Raw genomic sequence first — 25,875 nt, forward strand, 5'->3', positions numbered from 1 at the left:
AGGCCTTTGAACCCAGCAGTTGCTGATATTTTGCCATGGCTTCTGGCAGTTTCCCAATTTGGAATCCATCAGATTTTCTCACGTTATGCATGAAAGTGCCTAGGATGGCTCATCCATTATTCTGTGATTAATTCTTCTGCCTTACTTGTGTTTCTGACTTCACAGGACATTTTTTTTTCCCCTGTACAGAAGATGGGAAGCCCATTCTGGCTAATTTCTATTTTCAGTCAGTTAGCAATAGTGGAGAAGCTTTTCCTGTATGTCTCCCTCCAGAATGCTCCCTGGGCACAGACTTTGCAGAGAGTCTCCATTTCTGTAACATTACTCTATTTTTTCCCTGCAAACTTCTAAAAGATGGCAGACTTTCCTTTTGGCTTATAGACAGACACATCCCTCCAGTTTCTGTTTTTATCATTCGGGTCCAAGGCAGGTGCAGTTACTATGTAATTTGGGGAAAGGGAGGGGAGGACACCAGGGATTGTGGTCTTTGTTTGTTGCATTGCCATACTTACCTATTTAAAAATACAAAAATATGGCAATGATACAAATGTTAGTCTGTGGGTTGCTGGCACATGACAAAAAAGGAAGGTAGATTACATTTAAGGAGGAAATTATTAATGAGATTGGTAAAACACTGGAGCAGGTTGCCCAAAGAGGTGGTGGATGCCCCATCCCTGGAAACATTTCAGGTCAGGTTGGACAGGGCTCAGAGTAACCTGATATAGTTGAAGATGTCCCCGTTGATTGCATGAGAGTCAAACTAGATGACTTTTAAAAGTCCCTTCCAACCAAACTGCTCTATGATTCAATGATTCTATGACTGACAACAAACTCCTGTTAAGTTACAAGGTATGTGGAAATAATAAAACCAGACAATTCCATTTCAGCAATACTCTGTAACATTCTATGGTATTTTCCTTTATAGTCTTGGAGAACCTGTTGTTTTGGTTTTGGGGGGTTTTTTTGGATTGTGTTTTTCTAGGGGGGTTAAATTTCAAGAAGTTGCTATTTCCAGTACAATTATTTTTGAATAGCACACAAGTTGGGTTAGGCTGTTACCACAGCTACTGAGCTCTCAGCTGTTTTGCTGTTGTGGCCAGTTATGCTGTTCACTCTGTTTGTAAGGTGGTTGGAAACTGGATTCAGGTGTCTAAACGTAGCAATCCAGTGCTATTTGAGATGTCCTTGTTCCCCTAAGACATCTGCAAGGGCATGGCACAGATGAGGCAGGACCTATAAGGCACTTTCTGGTCTGGCAGCTGGTGTCCAGACATCTCAGGACACAGCAACACACACTAGGACATCTTGGCTTGGACTTCCCTGCATGTTTCTGCAACTGAATCCTATTCCAGCACTCAGCCATCCTTGACTGAATTCCAGTGAGCAGCACCGCCTTATCAATTGAATTTAAAAAGCCTCTAAAATTAACATTTTCAAATTTGCCAATAAATTCATTGAGTTACTATGTCTGAAAGAGGGCAGAAGAAACATATATGCATACTGACAGCTGTACGTGTGGAATGTGATTGCATATGCCTGGGGTTGGGATCCTTGGGAAGACTATAAAAAGGTCTTTAATAAGACACGCAAGACACGGACTCAAGACACGGGTGTGAAATAAAAAAGCCTGTGTATTTACTTAAGAAAACAATCTGATTTGCAAGCTGGGAAGGATATGTACTAGGTTGTGTTTTAGAGAAGAAGCAGCATTTTCTTACATTTGATGTATTTTTAGAATGTAAACAGCCTTTGTTACAGAAGTGGCATTCTTGCACTGAGTTTGAAAGTGTTAACTAGCCTCAGCATAAATGTGCATTAAAGCTGCTCTTGTTACACATGAACTGGAGCTGGGGGCATTGTACTCATGTAAGTGCCGAACTTTCTCCACTAATTCCTGGGCAGGAGCCCTGTAATCCTCTGGGAAGGTGTTTTGACAGTCCGTTTCATTGCTGAAAGCTGTGCTGAAAGGAATTTCCTGCCTTAGATTTCAGAGGTCTATTGGAATTGCTTGCCTTACTGAGAGACTGACTCTTCAGCAGGCAGGAGGGAGGTGGCTATGGTAGGGCAAGGCTTGCTTCATGAAACTTGGCCTCGTTGCAGCTTCCAAGAAAAAGAATAGGAATTGGTCAGTTCTTTCTTCAGACTCAGAAGTCAGCAGCTTGAGCTCATTTTTGAACCTTCTCCCTCCCTTTCTATTTCTCTTGTGCCGTCTGTATAATTTAAATAGAACAAGAGTGTTCAAGAATTTGTTATCAGCTTTTTTAGGTCATATTTCTGAAGACCTCACAAGCATCACGCTGCCATTTGCCAAAAAATTAACATAAGATAAAGTGAAATTCCAGTATATGGCTGGAAGAAATCCAAGTGAGTGCAATGTGTAAATAATCAGATTTTTAGCTTCTGCCCTTTACTAAAGGTGTTTGTTACAACCAATTCTTTATTATTTTAATATCTCATGCCATTCTTTTGATCAACAAATTCTTCCTTTCTCAAATAAAATAGTAAAAAAATGTGTGATTTGCTAAAACATACCGGATTTAATATTAGATTTTTTTCATACGGCTTCATAATAATTAACATTGCAGTATCTCTATTTTAAATGTTACTTTGCTAAAAAATGGTAAGGGAAATTAGAAGTTATAAAAATTAACACTTTTTTTGACTGCTGAAATTTAAATTCAATTGAATATAAACATTTAGAGATTTTTTCCCCTTGAAACTGAGACCGTAAGAAAACAACCAAATTTTTCACAATTTCAACTGTCTAGTTACAGATTTATTTTAAGCACAGATTGCTATTACTGATGAATCTTTTATATGTTTATCTTCACAATATCCCTGTAAATGTAGGAATTGCTATTGTTTCTCCTTAGAAAACAAACACATCAGTTGCACTAGATACTGAAACAATTTTAAAATCTAGCCTGACTAGAACAACAGATTTTTATATAGAGCTGGCCTCTTGCATGAGTTTTCAAAGATGTGTTTGAATTATTTGTGAAAATCAAAATTCTATAACATTCCCAGATATAAAACAAAACTGAATTCACGTTATCACGAGTTAGTTAATTCTTCCATCCAAACCAGTACAATGATATGAAACAATTCCTTTCTGTTAGCACTGAGGATATTTTCTCAGAATAAAGTTTTCCCTGGTTTGGGAGACATATTATTGTGAATCTGAGAAGAGAGGCCACTCTTCCCAAGCTACCATGTTCTCTGGGTACTCAGGCCAAGTCTTGCTTGGCTACAGCTCTCTCTAATTTCTTTTTCTATCTTTACTCGTGTGGCAGATGATGAACCCCAGCAACTTATCCAGTCCCTTCTTTGTTCTGTTAACCCCTGTGCTGCCAGGTACCAATTGCAGGAGCAAATGGGTAGGATTTATATGGGGTTTGTTAAAGCTGGCAGATACTGAGTATTAGCAAGTTTTGAATCAGCACCATGAGCCTCCGATTGCCTATGCTAAAATCTTCAGAACAGAACAGAAATCAGCAAAATAAGTTTTTAGATGGGTTTAGGGGAGTCTTCTGTTTCAGAGGTTGCCTTTTCTTCCACTGCTTTTAAGAAAAATTTAATTAAGCTTTAATATTCTGGGTACCTTTTTTTTTAAAGTGTAGTCTATGTTTATATTATTTGTCTAATAGTATTTGTATGAAGTGGCCACCACCTGCATTTAATTTATCTTGTGACATCTCTTTCCTGCCTTGATATAAAATTCTTCAGAACACAGAAGAAATGACTATTTTCTGCTTGGACTTTCCTGGCTAGCTCCAGTTTGATTGTTGTGGGCCTCTTAGAGGCTAAACAGATAGCATACACCCAGCACATGGGTTTTTAACTAATTACTAATAGTCCTAGAGCACTTTGAAGAGAAAAAGTACAATACATGTGTTAATTATTATTAAGAACCTAGCTTTGAACATCGTGTTCTGATATGAAAAATGTTAGTGAGTCCTCACCAAATTGTAGCATTATAAATGTATTTCATTAAGAGATCATTAAGACATTAAAAGACATCATTATTAATCTATACATGATCTAAGCTTGGCAAACCTCTGTAATCCAGACTCATTATATTAGCATGAGTTCCTTTCCAGGCAAAAAAGTGCTGAGATTTTGCATGGTAGCGTTTCCATTTATCAACGATATTACAGATGAAATGAAAACTCTGATTTTTGGAAAATCTCCCTTTCTAGTCCCATTACTTTTTCCTGGGCTTGATATAGTGCAGTTGTTGTTTCTGGCATTAATGTCTCCTAGGTTCAGCATTACACACGTTATTTGAATTGAATGGTCTTATACATGAAGTGAAAAAGATCTTCAGCAGGCTCTATCCAGGGGTTTCTTGGATGTGCATCAGTGGATTTTGTGGGAGAAAAAATCCTTCTGGTAAATAAGAGTTGTATGTGTTCTTTGATAATGTGTTCTAGAGAAACTTAATTTTTCTAAATTATTAATTGTGATGTGTAGCACAATAAATAGACTGTTGAAAATCATGGTGATTTTCTTTAAAGTATGTACAATGAAAAAACCACTTAAGTGATGAACTTCCAAAATAAAAAATCCTCAAAGAAATCTGCTAAGAAAAATCCAAGAAAACCAATGGGCTGCCTTTTCAGTTTTCTTGCAAGCTTTTATCTGTCATTTACAAGTGCACAGTTGTTTCTTAATTAGAGCTTTTCTGCTTTAAAAACTAAAAATGTAACGAGACACTCACATGTGAAGAAAAATCCAAGTTTTCTCCTTATTGCAATGTATTTCTCTAAAATGCAATAAGAAAAATGAAATATTTTCTTAAAATGTGAAAGCAATTTTTCAAAATAAATTCGGTGCTTCCAAATGTGAATATGCATTTTCTGGGATAAGTTAATGTGCTATAAGAAAGTTAATAAATTTTTAAAAACAGATTAAATCAATCCAAGGAAAAATGTGCCAATTTAATATAATGACTGAGATGCACAAACCCCATTTTGCATGTAATTGCAGTGTTGTAATGGTACAGTGCAATCATCATGTCACTATTCTTGCTTATAAATTCTGAAGTGTTTCACCAAAATCATCTACTCTGGCTAATGTATTTACTTCACTGTAAAATGCATTCTACTCAGAAGAATGTAGAAGATTTTTTGGAGTCCTGTGCTTGCAGACACATATTAGTTCATTTGATGTCATCAATTAATATACTGAAGTGCACAGATATGCAGCACTGGAATTTGCAAAGCTTCTAAATGTCTAGTTCTATGTATATAGTTAAAAATCTAGGGATTTTACCTCTGATTCCCTTTAAGCTTTCTGTAATAGAGGTCTGGTTAATGTACTGGCTTGGAAAATACTTTCTTTTCAGTTATGGAAATTTATGCTTAATATTTAGATGCCAAGTCAAAACTCCCTTTGGGATTTAGATTCAGATTCAGATGGAGGCATTTAAATTGAGATGCCTACAGTACAGCCATCTATGTATGACCTAGATAAGTAAACAATTGATTCAGTTGTTGGCATTTGAGTGTCTGCTGCCACCTGAGATGCCCTTGGGCATTTGAGACAACTGCTTCTGACTGGCAGATGTGATGGAGGATCTGTGGGAACTCCTTGACCTTTTGGGGAAGTGGCAGGAGGCAGGTGGAACACCCTGGGCATCACACGTGAAGCCTGTACATAAGCAACTGCCCAAGGTGTCCACTGTCCGGTGATTGTACTGAGCAGATCTCCGCTGGCTATAAAAGGAGCTTACACATCTAGCTCACCTGTAGGCACTTATAGGGTAGACATCCCAGTCCAGATGGTTGAATCTTAATTCCACTGCTTGGGCTCCATTCAGTTGCCTGCAGATGTATCATAGCTGTTTGAGATGCTTTGCAATATCTGTCACATCTGCCTTTGGCTGGCAGGCGAGACAGGCAGTGTAGGGAAAAACTGCCTTACTCAAGTAGCAACTACATACTAGACTGTAAATCCTCTGTCTAAAATGACATGAGGGGCTTATGTGTGTGCAGCCAAGTACAGCTCCTTATATTTATAATAAAGATGCATATTTGTCATCAAAGCACTTCTAGTTTCCAGAGAAAGACATAGAGTCTTCCTTCAAAACCTGAGCATAGTGTGAAAAGTTTCTTCTAAGTAAGTGGTGAAGAGTCTGCATTTAGAGAAATACATTTGAGGTACTCAGGAGAGCATGTCATGATGATACTATTTAGACTGTGACAGTTGTATTGGAAGCTGTGAAATGTTGCAGTTTCTTCAACAGAATAACAGGTCTATCGACCACAGAATTTGCTATCAGCACTACAACTTTGCAATGTAGAAAAAAATCCACTAGAGGCTCTAGTGGCACATGCCAAGTGAGTTTAGTCCTATTTTCAAAGGTGACGTAGCGCTTTTAGGTTGAGGTTTTTGTCATTGTTATGCAGTGCCCTATTAGAGATTCTTGAGTGGTTTCTAAAAAAGCTGGCAGGCCTGTACAGCACAGGCCTTCTGAAAACTGATACTCACGGTCTTGTGACTTTAGCCAGGCATATTTTGACAAATATTCTTGAGTAAGGCAGAGTTGACAACTGAAAAAGATCAATATTTTCTCCAAAATGTTATGCTACAAGAATCTTAGTGATTCCTGCGGAATAGAAATTGAGAAATTGAATATTTTTTGTTTTACTCTCCTGTTTGTAAACAATATTAAGTGTACTATGCAAATATGATCAAAATAATATCCTTTATTATTATTAAGAACTTTTTAATGGTGCGGTGTTAATATTTTCTACCAGTACTTAGAATCTTTGTACAAAAGAAGACCTGCCTAGTGTAAATGAGTTGAATGTATGAGACCTGCACTTTTGGTCACAGACTGACTGGCTGACTCATTTGTTCCAATCAGATCAGTCAAGTCATAGTTCAGTGTTACAGAGCTCACTCTCAGGTTGAGTATCAGATAGCAGACTAATATGCTGCAGATTACATTAATTGTACTTGTTATCTTTTCCTCTCTGCCCTTTCTTTCCTATTTTTTGTGAGTTTGATTCTATGTTTGTTTTCACTGTTCCATAAGAAAGATTATCTTTACAAGACATAAACTATAATTATATATATGCATATCTCCTATATCTCATTTACTTATGACTGGTGTTTGAACTCTTAGTTTCTTTGCTGTATTATGTACACTTAGTAAAGAATAGTTTAAAAAAAACCCCAGCCTTAACTGATTTATAAGCTTTTATGCTTATCACTCCGAACAAAGCTTGAGAGCACTTGGCTATGATATTAAACATGTAGTCATGGTTGAATAAAGACTTCCTTAGTCAGCATGCACTTGGATTTTAGTATCTTAAGCCTCTATGCATCAACCTCCGGAGCAGCAGCAATGTTTTTTGTATAGAAGTTTCACAGTTTCACAGTTAAGGTATGTACCTAACAAATAGGATGGGGACTGGAAAGTTATCTCCTAGTCTAAGGAAGTTTGCTAACCACAAAGATGTCTGTCAGCTGAAGAGAGAAGGAAGAAGTAAAATAGTTCCTATTTTATCTCTGTTGTTGAAGCCAAAACATTGTGCACTTGTGAATGAGAAAGTAATGTGGCTGGAGGGAGAGGAAGCACCAGGAACCCTGATTTTGGAGTTTACTCAGTTCTCACTGCTAAGGAATATGGAAACTGGTTTTACATTGTCCAGTGACTGTCTAACATAAACAGTCCTAGGGTCAGTGTCTGTTCATCCCAGCAGAGTGCTCTTTTCTCTTTGCTTTTGGGTTTCCTTATCAATCTTTCTTGTTAGTGTGGCTTCACTTTTTATGATGACCAGATGTTCTACTGCTGCAGTTTTTGAAAGACAGTTGTCCACACCCTAGATGAGCATTTCAACATCAGCAATGAAGAGTCAGGTTTCACAGAATCACTGACTCACAGTACAGCTGAGGCTGTCTGGAGGTTCCTTAGTCCAATCTCCCTGCTCAAAACAGGGTCAATTAGATCCACTTGCACAGAGCTTTGTGTCCGGTTGGATTTTGAACATCCACAAGGATGAAGTGCCTGCAGGTTTCCTGGACCACCTGTTCCAGTGTTTGATCACATTCTCAGTAAAAACAAAAGAAAAAATTCTTTTTCTGAAATGGAATTTCTTGTTTCAGTTCCTCTCATGCTGTCACTGGGTGACACTGGGAAGAGTCTGGCTCCATTTTTTTCATCCCTTCCCATTTGAATTCATTGAGCTAGTAAATGTAGGAAGCTTTTAGTACTATAGACTGTATAGCACACTTAGATACTAAGTTTATTAAAAATTATTGTAGTTCTGCTCAAATACAAACACTCATCTTTTCAAAAAGGCACAGTCAAAAGCCTGAGAAAAATCTTGAGCAAAATCTGGTGAAAAGCCATACCTTTTTACTCCCAAAAGTGAGTAAAAAAAGATGAAGAATCCTAGGACAAAAAGCATCACTGAGGATACCACACCATTAACAGAATTTCATGCTTTAATCTGTATGCTCTAATGTCAGGCTATGCAAGTAAGCTGCACTGTTATAATGCACTATACAGAGAGATGGTATCTATCAATTTTATATGATCAAAGTCATAGTGGCTTTTATATCTAGAAGCCACTACCTTCAGTTCTTTTCAGGGACAAAAAAATAAACCTGATGACCCAGGAAAAATGCTTGAAAGATTTTTCCCTTGACTAAATGGACTCTCCAAGGCAAAACATACTCAGAAGTACAGAAGAAATATATGGACATTTCCAATAATATTCAGACACAAAGCTCATAAGTATCCCCAGGAGAGGGAGAATCAGAATGTCATACGAGAAAGAAAATGCTTAATTTGCTTGAATCACTATGCAGTTGTGTATGTTTAAGAGATTTAAGCACAATCTGGAACTCACTCATGGTAATAAGAGGAGAAGGTGATCAATGGCAGGAGCATCTAAATAGATTGTTTGGGAAAGGGCATAATTGTTATTTCTGGCTGTATCAAAACAGTGACCACTAAAGAGGGAAAAGAGCTAAGTAAACCAAAGAACAGCATAAGCACAGCTGGGTATAGACAAGGTAAACAAGGCATGACCAGTTTAGGTAGGGCATTACAAAGAGTCAAGAAATGAGAGCAGCCTGCAAGGCTGCGAATACGTGTAGACTTTCTGTTACAGATTTTAAAAAGTTTACAGATGGAATTTGTGATATGCAGCCTGTGTCAGCAAGTGACGGCATGGGGTTAGTCAAAGTGTTTTTCTAGCCCTGAAAACTCAAAAGGTGTGAGATGACTTCATGACATAGGACTTGAACTTGAAAGTGCTCTTCTAGTAAGAAACAGCAATTTAATTTGTAGTTGAGAAATTATGAATAAACAGGAATAATCCTGAATTCAGATAAATAATCGGAAAAGTCTTTCAAAAGGCAGAAAGAGTTTATTGCTATCATCAGTTGTATCAGTCAGGACCTCAGAGGCTTTGATCCTGAGAAAGATTAAGGATGTAGAGGTAACTGCTTTGCTGCTAGAAACGATAGTCATCAAAGATTAGAGCTGGGCAAGATTTCTGAGGTTAATAGATTTTTCTAAATGCAGTGCTGAGCTCTTAAAAAATATTAAAACTGAGGTTTTTCATATTGAAAGATCATTCTGAATGCTGGTTTATTTACATTTAATTTAAAAGAAGAAAAATCCCCTTGAAAACTGAAATAACACTATTATTATGTAGCAAATATAAAGCCTAGCTCTTTTTGCAACATGACATTGTTATTTCTCCTCTCATGGTGTCATCTGAAAGCATAATAGTCATGTTCTGTCTCCCATTATTTAGATCATTAATGAAAGTATACGATGTGGTGTGCTACTCATGTGCTTAAAATTAATTCAGCATATAAATGTTTGCAAGACAGATCCTTTTGTGGTTCATAAATCTCAGAGGTTTTGGCAATTTTGTACTTTTTAAAGCAATTGAAGCTTTTGGGGTTTTTTGTTTGGTTGGGCATTTTTTTTGTTTTGGTTTTGGTTTTTTTTTTAATTCTTTTGTTTTAATAAAGCCATAAATTGCAAAACAGGCTTTTTAAACATTTCTGATATTCTCTTGTTCTGACCTATTTGAAAGTCTATATAAATCTTATCTGCAAAGTTTGGAATTTCCCATTAATAATAATGAAGAAAAAGAAAAGAACAATAAATTGTTCAAGAAGAGCCTGGAATTTTTCACTGTGAGTTATCCAATAGAGTAGAAAACTGAACAAAGATTTAAACATCAAACAAATGAAATTCTGATTGTCGTTTATGAGGAGAAAACATCTGTAATGGATAGAACGAGCAATCTTGAATCTTAATATTCAGACTTTAATGAGTAAACAGATATTTCACCATCTTGTAAAACAATAGTATTATGAGCTCAATCTGGTTAGAACTACTCGGGTGCTTAAAGAAAGCCTTAAGTGTTTTTCTGGATCAGGCCAGAATGGTCAGCACCCTGCCAGATTAATTCTTGGAAGAGTTTACCAAAAATAGTGAGAAAACTTCTTGTGCATAGCAAGAAATCCAAAACAGTGACCGAACAATGTACATTGACAACAGGATAAGCCAAGTTCTTGAAGAGAATGATCTGAAGTACAGAGTGTCAAAGAAAAAATGATTTTTGTTTTTTTGTTTTTAATAGTGTTTTTCCTCAGTGAATGGATTCTAGGCCAAAGTAGAGTTCCAAAACTTTTTTTCTATAGAACATCAGATTTGAAAACCCAGTTCCATTTGCACAAGCAGCTGAGTGAGCTCACTTGTGGTTGGGTTTGGGGGAAATGCTAATGTAAAAAAATCGCCACCTTCTCTCATAGAAGAGTGCAGGGAGTGTGCTCAGATATATGGAAGCTGCTCAAAGCTGTAAGAACTTTAAATAATTTGCCTGATTTGCTGGCTTGATCACCCCTCTTCATCAGAAGAAAGAGTTTACAGGTACTGTTCACATTGCAATATTTTCAAGAAAAAAATTATTAAGACTTTTTCTAATTTTCTAATTACCCTTTTTGCCTTACAGCCCCTCGTTTTCTCACCATAGAATGGGTGTAGTTGCCAATTCTGTAATATCATATGAGGATGAGGTCCTTCACCTTCATGAAATACTTTACTTTCTCCTCTCCTCCCTTCTTGTGGGATCACTGAAACTCTTGCAATCTATTCAAGCCCAGGTTGGATGGAGCCCTGAGCAACCTCATCCAGTGGATGGCTCAATGGCAGGGTTGGAACTAGATAACCTTTAAGGTCCCTTCCAACCCAAGCCTTTCTATGATTCTATGTGGGGTTTTGGACAATGGGATCCTCAGTTAAGTCCCTATTTACTGTTAGTTTGTGACTCTTCTAGTTGCATCTTCTGACCACAATTCGTCAACCCAGTTATACTTGAATTAGTCTTTATTATGTATTTACTATCCAGCCACTCAGACAAATTCTGATTTCCCTTTGGCTCTGCTTGGGATGGAGTTAATTTTCATCACATCAGCCTCTGTTTCTATGCTCTGGATTTGTGGCTGAAACAGTGTTGATAACACATCAGTGTTTTGGCTCTTGCTGAGCAGTGCTTGCTCAGCATTGAAGCTTTCTCCCCCTTCCCTACCCACAGTGAATAGTCTGGGGTAGGTTGCAGGGAGAACCCCCTGGGACAGCTGATCCCCACTGGCTGGAGGGATATCCTGAACTGCATGTCATTGTGCTCAGCAATAAAAGCTGGGGGAAAGAAGAAGGGATGTTACAGCATTTTGAGGCCTCTCGCTGAGGAGCTGCCTCTGGCTCTCTAGCTTGAACACATGTTTGGTCTCCCACAGCATTTGTCTTCCCAAGTAACCATTGTGTGTGCAGAGGCCCTGCTGCCCAGGAAGAGGCTGAACATCTGCTGGCCAATGGGAAATAGTGAATTAATTCCTTTTTTTTTTCTTGCACATGCAACTTTTGTTTTTCTCTTAAACTGTCATCTTCTCAGTCTGTGAGTCTTCTCAACTTCCTTCTACTTTCTCCCTGTCCCACAGGAAAGAGGAGTGAATGAGTGGATGGATGTTTGGCTGCTTACTGGTGTCAAGCTGATTAAGTACTTGAATTAAGTAGGAACCCCTTCATTGTATAATTTAGGAAATTTATCATTTGTATTGATCCTAAAAATATAGTTCACCATAAAAAGCATAAAATCCTGATTTCTTTTTGTTCATTTTATCCATCTTTTTTCTATAACGTTTAAATTTCTTATATGTTTCCAAGTCTGTAGGAGAATGTTACGTTGGCAAAACTGCAGCAATTTTACAGGCTCCAGCCTCAAGTCACATATTTCATGTTTTCAGAGTTCTTTCACTACCTACAGAACATCTGAAGACCTTGTCAGTTTGTATCCAATTTTACACGTTTTTGCACTCTCTGGGTAGACTTTGGCCTATTTTACAAGACGACTTAGCTGATCTTGCCTTTGAAGTCTGGAAGCACTGCTGCAGAGATCAGCTGCTAAAGGAAAGGAGGCACAGTGCTTGCTGCAGGGGGATTTCAGTCCTCATTGATCTCTTCAGCATTTCCAGAGAGCAAGTAAACCTGATAACATGACTGATCAGTTCAGAATAGTCTTTAAAGCAGATCCAGACTGACCAAAGCAGAGAGGTAAACTCAGTGAATTAAATATGTATCCTGTATACTCAGCTCTGAATATTGCAGTGGTTATTTATGAGGTTAATGAATATTGAGACACTTGATAGATAAGCCTCACTCACTTAATTAGTATTCCTTATATGAAGTAAATATACATTGAGAAGCCAAAAATAATAAGAATATATATAATTCTTTGACTTTCCTGAATTCAGTGATTACCAGAAAAGCCAAATATTAGGACATTTTTACATGGTATTAGATAAGGCACTGGAATTGTTGACTTCTTTAAATGCAGAAATAACTACTCGTGATGTTTCAGTAATTGCAGGCAACCATCAGTAATCAAGGAAACACTGATAGTAAATCTTCATGAGCAGAGACATAATTCTGACCCCAGCGGAGCCAATAATTTATTCATTTGAATAATTGGATAATTTAAATAATTTAATTTAAATAATTTAAATAACCCAAATATTTTAAACTATTTGAATAATTTAAACAATTTAAATTACTTAAAAATTTCAGTCTGGTGAGACTTTAGCTTAAGAGCATAACATAAGTAAGTCTTTTACCTGCCATCTCTGCGTCAAACACACCATTATTAATTCTTTGATCAAGCATTGTGTGATGCAATGAAACATAGATTTGTTCCCTGTATAACAACCGGTGCAACTAAGAAAAGGCAATGGGTAACAGCAGTAAGAGACTCTCTTCTGAGAAGCACAGGAGCACCCACTTGCTGGCCTGATGTGCTCTCTAGAGAGGTGTGATAGTTACTGGGGGCTGGTATCAGAGGTGTCACCAAGAGACTACCAAGCCTTGTACAGTCCACTGAGCATTATCTGCTGCTGTTGTTTCTCATGGCACCAGTGACACAGCCAGGAGCAGTCTGAGGAGGATCAAGAAGGATTACAGAGCTCTGGGAGCAGCAGTGAGGGACTTTGGAGTGCCAGTGGTTTTTTTGGCAATCCTCCCAGTCAAAGTGAAGGGGTCTAGAAGGGCCAGTCAAATCTGGCCAGTCAACAAATGGTTACAGGAGTGGAGCCACAGCCAGGGGTTCAGGTTCCTTACCACAGGAGTTGGAGATCCTTAGGGTGGCAAGGAGGGCACACAGCAAACTTGCTACCCTAGACTTCAGGGGCGCAGACTTTGCCTCTTCAGGGATCTGCTTCACAGTGCACCATGGAATAGAGCCATGGCGGGAAGAGGGGCACAAGGAACCTGGTTAATGTTCAAGGATCACCTCCTTCAAGCTCAGGAGTGATGCATTCCAACAAGGTGGACGTCAGGCAAAAACTCCTGCAAAAATGAACAAGGAGTTCCTGGAAAAACTGAAACACAAAAAGAAAGACTACAAGAAGGTGGAAGCAAGGACAGGCAGGCTGGGAGGAATACAGAGAAATCGTCTGAGCAGCCAGGGATCAGATTAGGAAAGCTGAAAGCCCTGATAGAATTAAACCTGCCCAAGGACATTGAGGGCAACAAGCAAAGTTTCTATAGGTACCTCAGTGATAAAAGGAAGACTAGGGAGAATGTAGACCATCTCTGGGAGGAAATGGGAGACCTGGTTAACCAGGAGACGGAGAAGGTTGATACTCAATGTTTTTTTTGCCTTGTTCTTCACTGACAAATGTTCCATCTACCCTGCCTAAGTTGTAGAAGGCAAAGGCAGGGACTGGGAGAATGAAGAACCACCCGCTGTAGGAGACAATCAGATTTAAGAACATCTAAGGAACCTGAGGTGCACAGGTTCGTGGGACTCATGAAATGCATCATAAAATGCATCGGCAACTGGCAGATGAAGTTGCTAAGCCATGACCCATCATATTTGAGAAGTCAGGGCATTATGGCAAAGTTCCCTCTGATTGGAAAAGGTGAAACATAACTTCCATTTTTAAAAAGGGAAAAAAGAAGACCTGGGAACTACAGGCCAGTCAGTCTCACCTCTGTGCCTGGCAAGGTCATGGAGCAGATCCTCCTGAAAACTATGCTAAAGCAAATGGAAATCAAGGAGTTGATTTGTGACAGCCAGCTGTGCAATGTAAACAGTGGGGGATAACATGAAGGTAGGATTAATCCTCTGTAATTTGAGGGTTAGAATTCAGCTTTTAATTCAGAATGTATTTCAAATTCAGTCTAAACTTAAATAACTGTCTGTATTTATGCATCTACGTGTGAGCTGGGTATCTAAGATTCCCTTACTGCAGATGCAGGCAACTGTTCAGTTGCATAAATATAGGTTCCTGATGCCTGTGACATGGGGTACCTGAGATGTTCATCTGGAGCATGCAATGTACAACAGACCCATCTGGAGGCCAGAAAAGATTCTTTAAGACATATGAAATAGCATATTTGTATTGATAACTGCCGTGGAGCCATGGAGCCATAAAGCTAGGTGGGACAAATCACACTTTTAGTCCCTATGGAAAGAGTATTTAGCACAAAAGGAGTTATTATGGCCTGCAGTCATAAGGAGATGGCTAAGACTACCTTTCCATTTTACACAGGTGATAGAAAAACTGTCAAATGGTAATAACTAGAAGCCAAAAATTAGTTAGTTTACATTGTCAGGTATCCTTAGCTCTGGTGAAATGATTCTGTGCGGGGATTTTTTTTTAAAAAGAATGTCGCATTTAATTATATATTGGCATTTTATAACTCCTCCCATTACTGTTATGTTTATACAGTCCCTTCAGGATTTGATCTCTTCAGCAAAAATATCTCTCTGTTGCAGCAGCAAGTGGGTGGGTTGCCTTAGATTACCTTTTGACTGCTGACCCAATCTATCTGTTGTTACTCATTGTGTGCTTGATAATCACCATAACAGCCATAAATATAGTAGGTCTGTATTCTTGGGAACTAAGATCATAGAAACAGGATTGTGTGCCTGCTCAGTGTAGCAAGTACAGCTCTAGGTAGTACATCTACAGAAATCCAACAAGTGGAACTGGAAAATATGTTAGACTGCTTATTATGCCAAGCTTTACTGCTTTTATTTAGAAAAGAAAACACAATAGCGTGTCTTCAGAAAACTCAGTGTAGGGTTACAATACATGAATCTTGGTAGTTCTGCTCATTATATAGTCCAGAAGAATCCATAAGCATCTTAAACCCCAAGATCCATCAAAACATGTGTCTTTGAGGAGGAACACAATCTTGTTATGTTTAAATCTGTAGTATCCTAAGGCTTTTTTTTTCCTTTTCCATGACTTATGGGGAGAGATTGGAAACTCAGGTATGGAAACAAAACAGCTTTGTGCTGCTTATAGCATCTCTGAAGGCAACCAAGTGCAGAAACAAACTTTCCTGAGTAGAAACAAGTAGCGTTGACTGCACTACTCAGTCTTCTTTTTACTTTGTAGGTATCTATAAAGTATTACTTCTTACCTTGTTAAACTATATTTTATAATGATCCACTCTCAATCATTAGCATTGACTTATCCCAATATATTTAATATCCTTCTGATACTCTACAGCCTCCTTAAAGGAGACAGAATGCTTACCTGCTGTAGGAAAAAAGGTTTTATGGCTAGTGTGGGTTTATTAAAATATTGATGCTTGACATAGAAGTTACAGAGTTGTCTGAACTAACAAAATACAAGAAATATTTAAAGAAGCCATAGATGCTTCCAGCTGAATGCTAGGGCATCCTGACCGCAGATGTGGAACTACAAGAAACAAGTCATAAACCTCTGGACCTTGGAATTAGGAAATCTGGCTCAAAAAAAAAGGCAAAACCTATCTGTTCATCCATGGTTAACAGTTACGCCTTTTTTGCAATTATATATGCAGAAGCAAAATACTTTTTGTTGAATAAACAGTACTTACCTCAAGCAAAAAAACCTGATGCTATTAGAAAAGTGTGAAGTACATTGAGGAATAAAACGGTCATCAAGCTGGAGGCAAATGGAGAAAATGCAGAAAAGAAGTGTGTAAGAGACAATGACATCCCTGGTGGTTTCCCCAGCTGCCTTTGTTTTATTTTTTGCCTTATTTCCTGCTCTCTAATGCCAATGTGTGTGTACAACAAAAAGTGAGGTACAAGGGAGAAACTGAAAAAAAAAGGGCAGAAAAGGAAATGGAAAATAAGAGAAACTAGATGAAAGTGAATATGAAAAAACAGAAAATGGAATAGATAACGCTAATAGGAAAGGAAGAAAAGTAAGAATCAGAAGAGAGAGAAGATTAATCACATGCATAAGGGTAAGGAAGATGATGGAAAGTAGAGAGAATCTGCAAAAGGAAAAAATGAACCTAGTTACTGATAAAATGGGCAAATTTTAATTTTCTAGGGTGTAAGGGAGAAAAACAACAACCCAAAACATAAAGGAAAAAGTAGATAGGATGCCATCAAAAAGGAAATGGAATAGCAAAATACAGAGGAGCAAACAATAATTGACTAAAAATACTAGAAGTAGAACCTGCTTAAAGACTTGCAAGTAGATGGAAGCTGAATAGACAAGTGTATCAAATTGCCAAAGTATCTGAAGGGGACCACACTTGCTAAGTATCAGTTCTTTTGGATGATGCAGACTCCCTTGCTCTTTCAAAAGAAGTATACTTTGTGAAATGAAGTTTGCAATGTACCACCTTGTAATTCTTCCTCCTCATTACCAGAAGCTTTATCCACATTATTTGCCTTTGTACTGTCATGCCAGTAAGACAGTCAGGTCTCTGTAAGTTTGCCAGGTGGTCTTCTTTCTTGATTTCTCTGTGTCTGATGCAGAGAATTGATGAATTGGACGAGACTATTAAAAAAGGGAAAAAATATGGCAGTTCTAATTTCATTGCACATACTTCCCACTTCACCTCCTAGGAGGCTGGCTTAGATCTGAAATGTGATGTTGGGGCCTTGTTGGTGTTTAGTGCCAAAAAAAAAAAAAAAAAAAAGGAGTAGTAATTAATATCAGGTTGCTCTGGGCAAGTGGTAAAACAGATCAGTAGGTAGAAAGAGCAAAAATCAATTCTAGTGTGGAAAGCAATTCCTCCAAACAGGAAATCCTGTGGAGAGAAGTACCATTGTTCATAAATTGTTTCTCTTTCTTAACTAATTAAAAAATGTCTTTTATAGCGTGGTTAGGCCTCAGCTGGCTGGGATAAGAAAGTCTAGTCATGTGAGGCTTGATGAATTAAAATCACAGTTTTCTTGTCTATTTGGCTTGCAAAATTTTCCCCACATTTCTCTTATTAAAAAAAAAAAAAAGAGCTTGGTTTTTGTAATATTTTGTTTTACATTGAGAGCAAGGAAATGTTTTGGTAAGTCTCTATGCTGTCTTTTATCACCAATTCCATCCATAAACTATGTATGACTTCAACAGATGTTTCTTCTACTGCAGACAATAAGATGTTTTGAAGTCCTCAGAAGCAAATTAAAGTAAGGAGGAGAAGTTTAGAGAGTTGCATGGAAGTGAGAGACATTTCTCCACAGAGATTTAAAAAAAAATAACCTTTGATGTCCTATTTGGGCCTAGTAATAAAAAGCAGAAAGATGTTCAGGTAAAGACATAAGTCTGTGTAGGAAGAAACATCTACAACATTCACAATTAGCCACAGTTAATGCTCTATCTGCAGTTTAGATGCACCGTGCCAGGTTTTCCTTCCGTGAGACTGTAACTTCTTTGACTTTGGACTGACTGTTTTATATCAGGTAGGATCTGCCACTTGGAGTCATGTTGTGAACAACTAGAAAAGAAGGAAGAAAACTTGAAGAAGGATTAGAAGATGCCTGGTTTGTATCTCATTTAAATTCCAGTTGGTTTTCCAAAGCATCATGAAGGTTTTTTTATTTTGTGATGTCTGATGTTGTAAGCAGTATTATTAAAAGTACCTGTAATGTAATTCTTCTCTACGTATAAATTATTTTGATTCAGATGTTAGATACATATTCAGATATGTGAGAGAAGGGTTATAGTATTTCCTCCTGTTTTCCTATCTGGGATAAACCCAAAAGTTTGCCATCTTTACCCATTTCTGTGACATTTTAGGCTTTGAATGGTGCATAATTGTCTTATATACAAATGTTGAAACCTCAAAAATGTAGAGAAAAGACAAAACCCCAAATGCTGGTCTCAATGTTTATAGAATTTAGAGGTGAAACCACACAAAATTAATGTATTTCTAGCAGCATTACTTGTAAGAATCTTGTCCATGAGAGGACAATACTGGAGAATATCATCTAATGAGACTGATGTTCTGGGAAGCAGTGACCAGTCATCTTCCAGAAAGTTGGGGGGGAAGTTGTGCTAGAAATAGGAATGATCACAGAGAGAGCACAGATGAAACTAAGGAGGAGGTGAAAAGGCAATTTAGTAAATTCCCATACAGCTGAGCTCCTACCAACAAGTGGACCAGGAATTTCTACCTTGCTAGAAACTTTGATCTATGGATCAAATTCCAGAGCAGGGCTGGAACAATGGGAATAAACTGCATAAATGGGATTCATGAGGCATCATATGTGAGATCCCACCTGACTTTTAGTTGATGAAAGATGTGGCTTTTCTGTAGGTTCTGTTTAACAACTGTCAGAAGGTTCAGATATCTAAAATGGCATCTAAAAGGGCTTCTGGTGTCTGGATCTCACCAGAAGGTCTTTAGCTGCAGCTGCTGCAGTAGGCCTGAAGAAGGCTGCACAATGTCCATCACCGTGTGGTCATCTCAGACACAGCAAGGAATGTGACACTAGACACCTAAATGTAGGCAAATGAGTGGAACCCCAGGGGTGGCCATGTAATTCATCTTTATGACAATCTCTTTATTCTCAGTGGAGTGGTTACTTCCTCTCTCCTATTTTACATATCTCTGTTAGAGTGGGATGAGTGGATGTTACTCCCAGAGGAATTTCCTGCTTCCCAGGGGCAGCAGATACCTCTGTTTAGGTAACTGAGTCCTACCCTTAGTGTTCCAGGTGAGTTGAATTGCTGTTTCAGTGCCACAGACTGTACTGCTTAAACTAGAAATTCAGATTATAGTGGGAATATTGTTGTTTACCAACTGACCTCCAGCTTCTGCTCCAGAAAAGTGGTGATGGTACATCAGAGCTTCAAGCTCTGTGGATGCATCGGACCTCTTACTGTACCTTATGCAGTCAGCACCTTCATCCAAGTATACAACACCTAAATTTAGATAACTGATCAATTCCCTAACATTCATTAGTATGAGAATTCGGTGAGAGGAATCACAGCCTAAATAAATGTCTAGACATAATTATTCAAAAACAAAAAGGTATTTATATCACAGAGCTTTTGGTATTTAGATATGCCCTTCTGACTCTCACATAATTACTTTATGAAGAATATTTGTATGAGATATTATTTATGGTATTCAATAACTGAACTCACTACTGTTTCTTGGTTACCATGTTATTAAGTGTATTAGTATATAATACTATCATAACTAAATATAAAAGTGTTCACAGAGCTTATTTGTTGGTTGCCAGCTATATCTAATTGTATTACAGGTACAAGAAGGGAGGTATAAAATAGTTTTTAAACACTTAACAAAACAAATAAACCACTTCCTTTATCAAAAACACTTCCAGGGAGAAAAGAATTCATATCATATAGTCAGAATTAAACTATAATTGTTTGAAAGTAAAATACATAAGGAATTTTTTTATCATATTATTTTGGAATTATTTTGGTTGGCACTTGAATATTGCTGAATGTTTTTAATAGTAAAACTTCCCAGAAGATGGTATAAAAAGTGATCTTGCAGTCACTGTGTATGATATAAAAATTACTCATTCAGTAATCAAATTGAGTTCAGTAGCACTGGAAATTAACATAGTGGGACTGGGGCTGAATTTTTATTTATTTATTTATGTATTTATTTATTTATTTATTTTCACACAAAAGGCTTTTCTTTCTGCAAATATAGAATTTGAGTGACTGAAACTTCTTGAAAGTGTATATTTGGTGAATTGTAAAAATAACTTTGAAACACAAAAAAATACCACTCTTTTAATCATGTCTTCCACAGAAAGTGGTATTACTACTACTAGTAGTAGTATTCTAATATTATTTTTATTATTGTATTATCATGGTCATTATTACATTTCCTCAGTATTTTTTGTGTAGCATCAAAAGCTGCTATTGGGATTCTTTACCCTGATTCAATCATTTTTCTACAACCAGAAGGAAATTTCAACTTTTTGAATACAGTGAAATATTCTGAAGAAATATATAGAGAGCTAATCTGAATTTTTTGATTTATCCATTGAACTAAACTAGTAACCCACAGAGCACTAGCACAGATTCCTACTTCTAAATGACACTTTATGAGAATCAGTCAGATATTTGTTTAATAAATGTCTTTTCATCTGGCAGCAGATAAACGTAGCTACTTAGTATATAAGCATATACCTTATAAGTTTTCAGAATTATATAAAAATTCAAATCCAAATCAAACAAAATTAGTTAATTTTCTATCACAGTAAAATGTTGCTAAACTAATATGCAGGTGTACTGTCTGGAAAGAGGCCAGGAAAAACAGTTGAAAAGTTGCACAGTGAAATCATAAGAATTTGCAAATGGTGATGGCTTGTGCTTTTAATTCTACAAAAAGTTATGTATCAAAGCAGGCAAAAAGGGTTTTAATCATGGGTGAGTGAGTTTGAGGAAATGCAGTCTTGTTTTAAATGTTTTGTAGGTCACAAATATTCTCAATCTTTTTGCCTTTTTTTTTTTTTTGATAACTCAAATTCTTACTGACAGCCTTTTAACAAATAACAGTTGCTGTCCTTAAGGTAAAGCTTTTCCTGAAGCAGGAAAATTACTGTCTGAGGACTAAAAAGGTATAGAACTCTGAAGAAGTCTGATTGTTTACTGAATTTGTTTGAAAAACTTTGTCCTGTAAATTTGGCTCATATAAAGACATATGGGTTTAATCCTCCACTTCAGTACAACAGTTTTACACTGGTGTAACTTCATTAGAGTTGCAACGGTGTGCAGTTGGAATAACAAAGTGGCAAATCAGACCCACATGTGTTTCATATCCCCTGAGAGTTGTATATCATGTGCTTCTTGGATCTGGTGCATACTGTGGGATAGATACTGTATCATGTTAGTTCATGTGAGCCAATATATTATCGCATATATTGTACTAGATAAAATATATGCTCTGCAGGTTCAGCCTCGGAAGAGGGAGGAAAAGTGGATAAATTTATGCAAAACCTGCTTTTGGAATAAGCAGTAAGTGTTTTCAGCTCTGTCTGTGTTTGGGTATTTGAGATAAAGAGTTAAGGTACTGGTCCAGTTGTTAGATATGGTTCACCTCTATAAGCACAACAGGGAGTAAACCCAGTATTGGTTTGCAGTGAGTACAGAGAAGTGAATAATTTTGCTTATGGAAAACAACCACTGCTTCTAAAAACCATCTGAGTGGGGTTTTGAGGTTTTGCTTTGTTTTGTTTTGTTAAAATGGCAACCAAGCTGTGACCCAGCCTAAGCCTGTTTATGTTACAAGAACTAGTGGATCTGTAGCACGAGGCAACAAGACTTGACTAACAGCTGTAGGAAAACAGTGCAGAGTCCTGATCTGTGTACAAGATTCACAGCATATGTTAAATAGTTATTGTGTACAATGGAATGAATTTAATTGTATTTAGCCATGCTGTAATTTGCTAACCAATTGTTAAAAGATGCTGCAGGATGTCAAACTCATATTTTTAATAAGCTGGGCAAACTATCAAGTGGTCAATGTTCTTGTGCTTCAGCCTTTTTTGATTAGTTTCCTTGCAGGCGGGTTTGGACAGTTATATGGAAACAATACAGGGATGAACAAAGAAGGGACTGGAGTGATAATTTGAGAGAGTAACTGGGAAATTGGTCAAAGGAGAAAAAAACATGATGTAGATGTTTCACGGCATGTTGCTTTTTATCCTGGTCACTTAAAAACAATGTGCTGTAATTTATGTGTAGACAGACCTAGTTAATACTTGCTTGGTTTATGTAGATGCTTGGGTGTCCAAAAGCCCTAAATCAGTTTTATAGTATGCATTACATGTACTGTTGACTGGCTGACCTGAATAAAATGAAGTTTACAAACTGGTTTTGATTAACCATGTCTGAATGTAGACATTTAGCCTATTATTAAATTTAGAAGCCATTGGTTTATATTTTGTTTTATGGCTAATCATCTTTTACATTTCTGTCAGAGTTTCCATAATGTTCAATTAAAAAGCAAACATTGTGCACAGATAAATAAAAGTTCTCCAGGCTTGTGAGAATAGTGTAGACTGTGTTTGGAAATCACCCATTCAAATGCATTGTATTACTATGGAAGAATTACTGCCAGAGACAAAAGAGATCTCAGTCTCTTTTTACTACAGCAGACTGGATGGATGGTCTGAGTTTGACCAATACAGCTCCACTGGGTTTACTTATGACCACAAAAACTACTGGAAGCACAGCTTCCCTGGCCATTCATCCTGATAAACGAGTACTGTCCTAGACATTGCATATGTGTTCGTTGCATTGTTTCTGTTCAGAGGCTCAGAGGATAAAGCACCCAAAAGCAGTCCTGAGGGTATCCCACCCTGGAATCTCATGTCTACTTAGCACTTTGACATCAAAAAATTAGAGCTAGATGCACTGACTCCACCTCTTCTAATAAAATAACCACTGCTGGTGTGGGTCCAGACATGGCCACATGTTGTCCATATTGTTTGTTAGCACACGGTCTCAGGCGTGCATTTCGTTTGTGCCAAAAAGCTGTGTCCCAGGTGACAGAACAGAGACCAAAGGGTGGCACATAGCACAGAAAACAGTTTGGAGGTACCACTGGTTTGGGGAGTAAGACAATTCAGTTGTATGGATGAAACTGCTGCCCCGTGTCAGCTGGGCAGAGCACAAGTCCTGGTTCGTTTTCATTACTGCTGTAAATGGGGTCATTAAGTTGCTTTCTGCAGAGAGGCATGACTGAAGTTCCTGAAGTATGTGCTGCCTCAGAGGAGGCCCTAAATGATCCACTTGCATGTGTGCCTCTCTGAAAGGGAAAATGCAGAGTTTGAACAGATATTGTGCTTTGGGATGCTTACAGGGGGCTTAGCTTCCATCTGAAATCTATTTCTCCTGATTCAGTGCTTTGAATATGGCAACTCGTTAAGATATCAAGTATCTTAATGTGTGTTACCAGCAAAAATACAAACTGTAGATTAAAATCTGTTTTGCATTGAACCTGTGGGACTGAAGTATTCCACTCCAACTTCAGCATTTACTTTGAGTATGTGAAAGGGCTGGGAGCAATCAACTGCTAAAAAACACTCACCTCAACATATCTCAGATTGATTTCCAGCTTCCATTTCAGGGCGAATATCCACATGTTTTCACGATAAAAGTAGTCAAAAGAGAAACAAAAGAAGACTTGATGTGCTAACAGTTAAAGAAACATCCAGCTACAATTGAGAGGGAAAGATAACGGCACATCATGTGCACCTTCCTCACAGCATGAGTTGACCATGTCTTGTTGCATGTACCTCCACAGCCACTGGTCTGGCTTGGTTTCAAGTCAGTGATTGTAGAACAGGACATACTTGTGTTAAGTGGAAGGTGGTAAAAAAATCATTCATTTTCTGTTCCCTGGCTCTTTGAGATTTATCAGACCTTTGTAAGTATTGTTTGCAGTTCCCTTGAGATGTGCATAAGAATGCAGCCCTTATTGCCTCCAGCCTTTGCTCCTCCTCAGCTGAGGTTCAACTTGCATACCTTACAGCAAGTCTGTTAACAAACCATCCCCTCCAGCTTGACATCCACAAAATAAATGTTTCATCTCATAAAAGAAACCAAAGCTCTTAAGAGGAGCAATTACAATGAGCCTCTTACCATACTGCAGCCTGGAGTCTGCAGAGCTTAAAATGTGGTGAGAGTTGGGAACTCGCTTCTTCACTCACAGGTCAGGAGGGGATTGCTATTTCCATATAACCACACCTATTGACTGCAAACAGGACCTATTCCTGCAAACTGGAGAAACATGAATGCTGCAAGAGTAAAAGAAGTCCTGTTTTCTGTCTGACCATCCAGTAAAACAGACCTACCTTTATCATCCATCTACATTCTACATCCTATCCATCAACCCACAGGAGTCCACGGGGAAGGCTGTGGTCTCCCATTCCTGCTTCCCTGAGGTACAGTTGAGCAGTTAAACAATCTGAGCAGAGACAAACGCTGGTTGGAAAATGGGCAGATAGGTAAAACTGGTTGGGCAAGAAAATAAAAGCTATATTCAATGGATTTTCAAAAGTTTAGAAAAAAATTGGGAAAGTTTCATTTTTATGGAAGGTTTAAAATGTGGAATGATTAATCCTTTGACTGTCATACAAGCAAGTTTTCTCCTGAGAATGTTTAATGCATCACTGCCCAGCTGAATATTTTTTTACCTTAACATCTTGGCAGAACATTGTTGGACTGTGTCAAGATGTTCAACTTTTTGTGTAAGATTTTTTTCCCCAATAATTTGAAGATCAAGATTTTCTAGACTTGACTTCCTAAAATATTTTACTACATCAAAATGATATATGAATTTCAAAATAAAAGAATTGGTATCAGCATAGACTGCAATAAGTGTATTCTATGAAGTTCATGGAGTTCATGGCCAAAATAATGCTATATCAATCCATATAATTTTATTATGTAGTCTATATATTGTAAATTTCAAACAATTACTGCTTCTTGTGTGTGATACCTTGTGGTTGGTTAACTTGTAGTTGCAGAAAGAGTCTTGATCTGAAGATACTAAGAGGAAAACCAGATATTATATCACTGTGTATTTTTTCTAGTGAATACTTTTAGAAATGAGTGCTTTCTCCTACTTTGAATTTTCTGTCTTAAGCTTATACTTATGTGCAGGTTGTCAAACAAGAGCTTACCTATTAAAAGTTTCGAGTGCTACTTTTAGACTTTGGACTTGACAACTTTTTAAATATTAAATTTTGAGACATTGGCAATGATATCTAATAAAATATAAATTGTAAAAGTTATAAAACTCATATAGTGGGATCTTTCTCATAAGTTCAGCTGTAGCTCAGTTATAGAAAGTTATTATCTGCCCAAATTAAAATCCACTTGGTAAATCTAAAATAGAGCAAATCTCTTTTCCATTTATGAGTGTAGGCAGCAGCAGGAAAAACAACATCATCTGACAGACTTGATTATCCTGCAGTAGGCCTGAAAGTCATAACTATATTCCAGAGAGGAGCACATGATGGGATGATGTCAAAACACCTGTGTGGACCTCTGTCAGCTCTTTGTCTCCTGTTTGTGTGATTCCTGTGTGGCTGTCAAAGAGGCCGTACAGTGTGTCGG

This window comes from Manacus candei, unplaced genomic scaffold, assembly GCF_025592945.1.
Source record: "Manacus candei isolate 608988 ecotype Guabito, Panama unplaced genomic scaffold, ASM2559294v1 h1tg000007l, whole genome shotgun sequence".
Taxonomy (NCBI): domain Eukaryota; kingdom Metazoa; phylum Chordata; class Aves; order Passeriformes; family Pipridae; genus Manacus; species Manacus candei.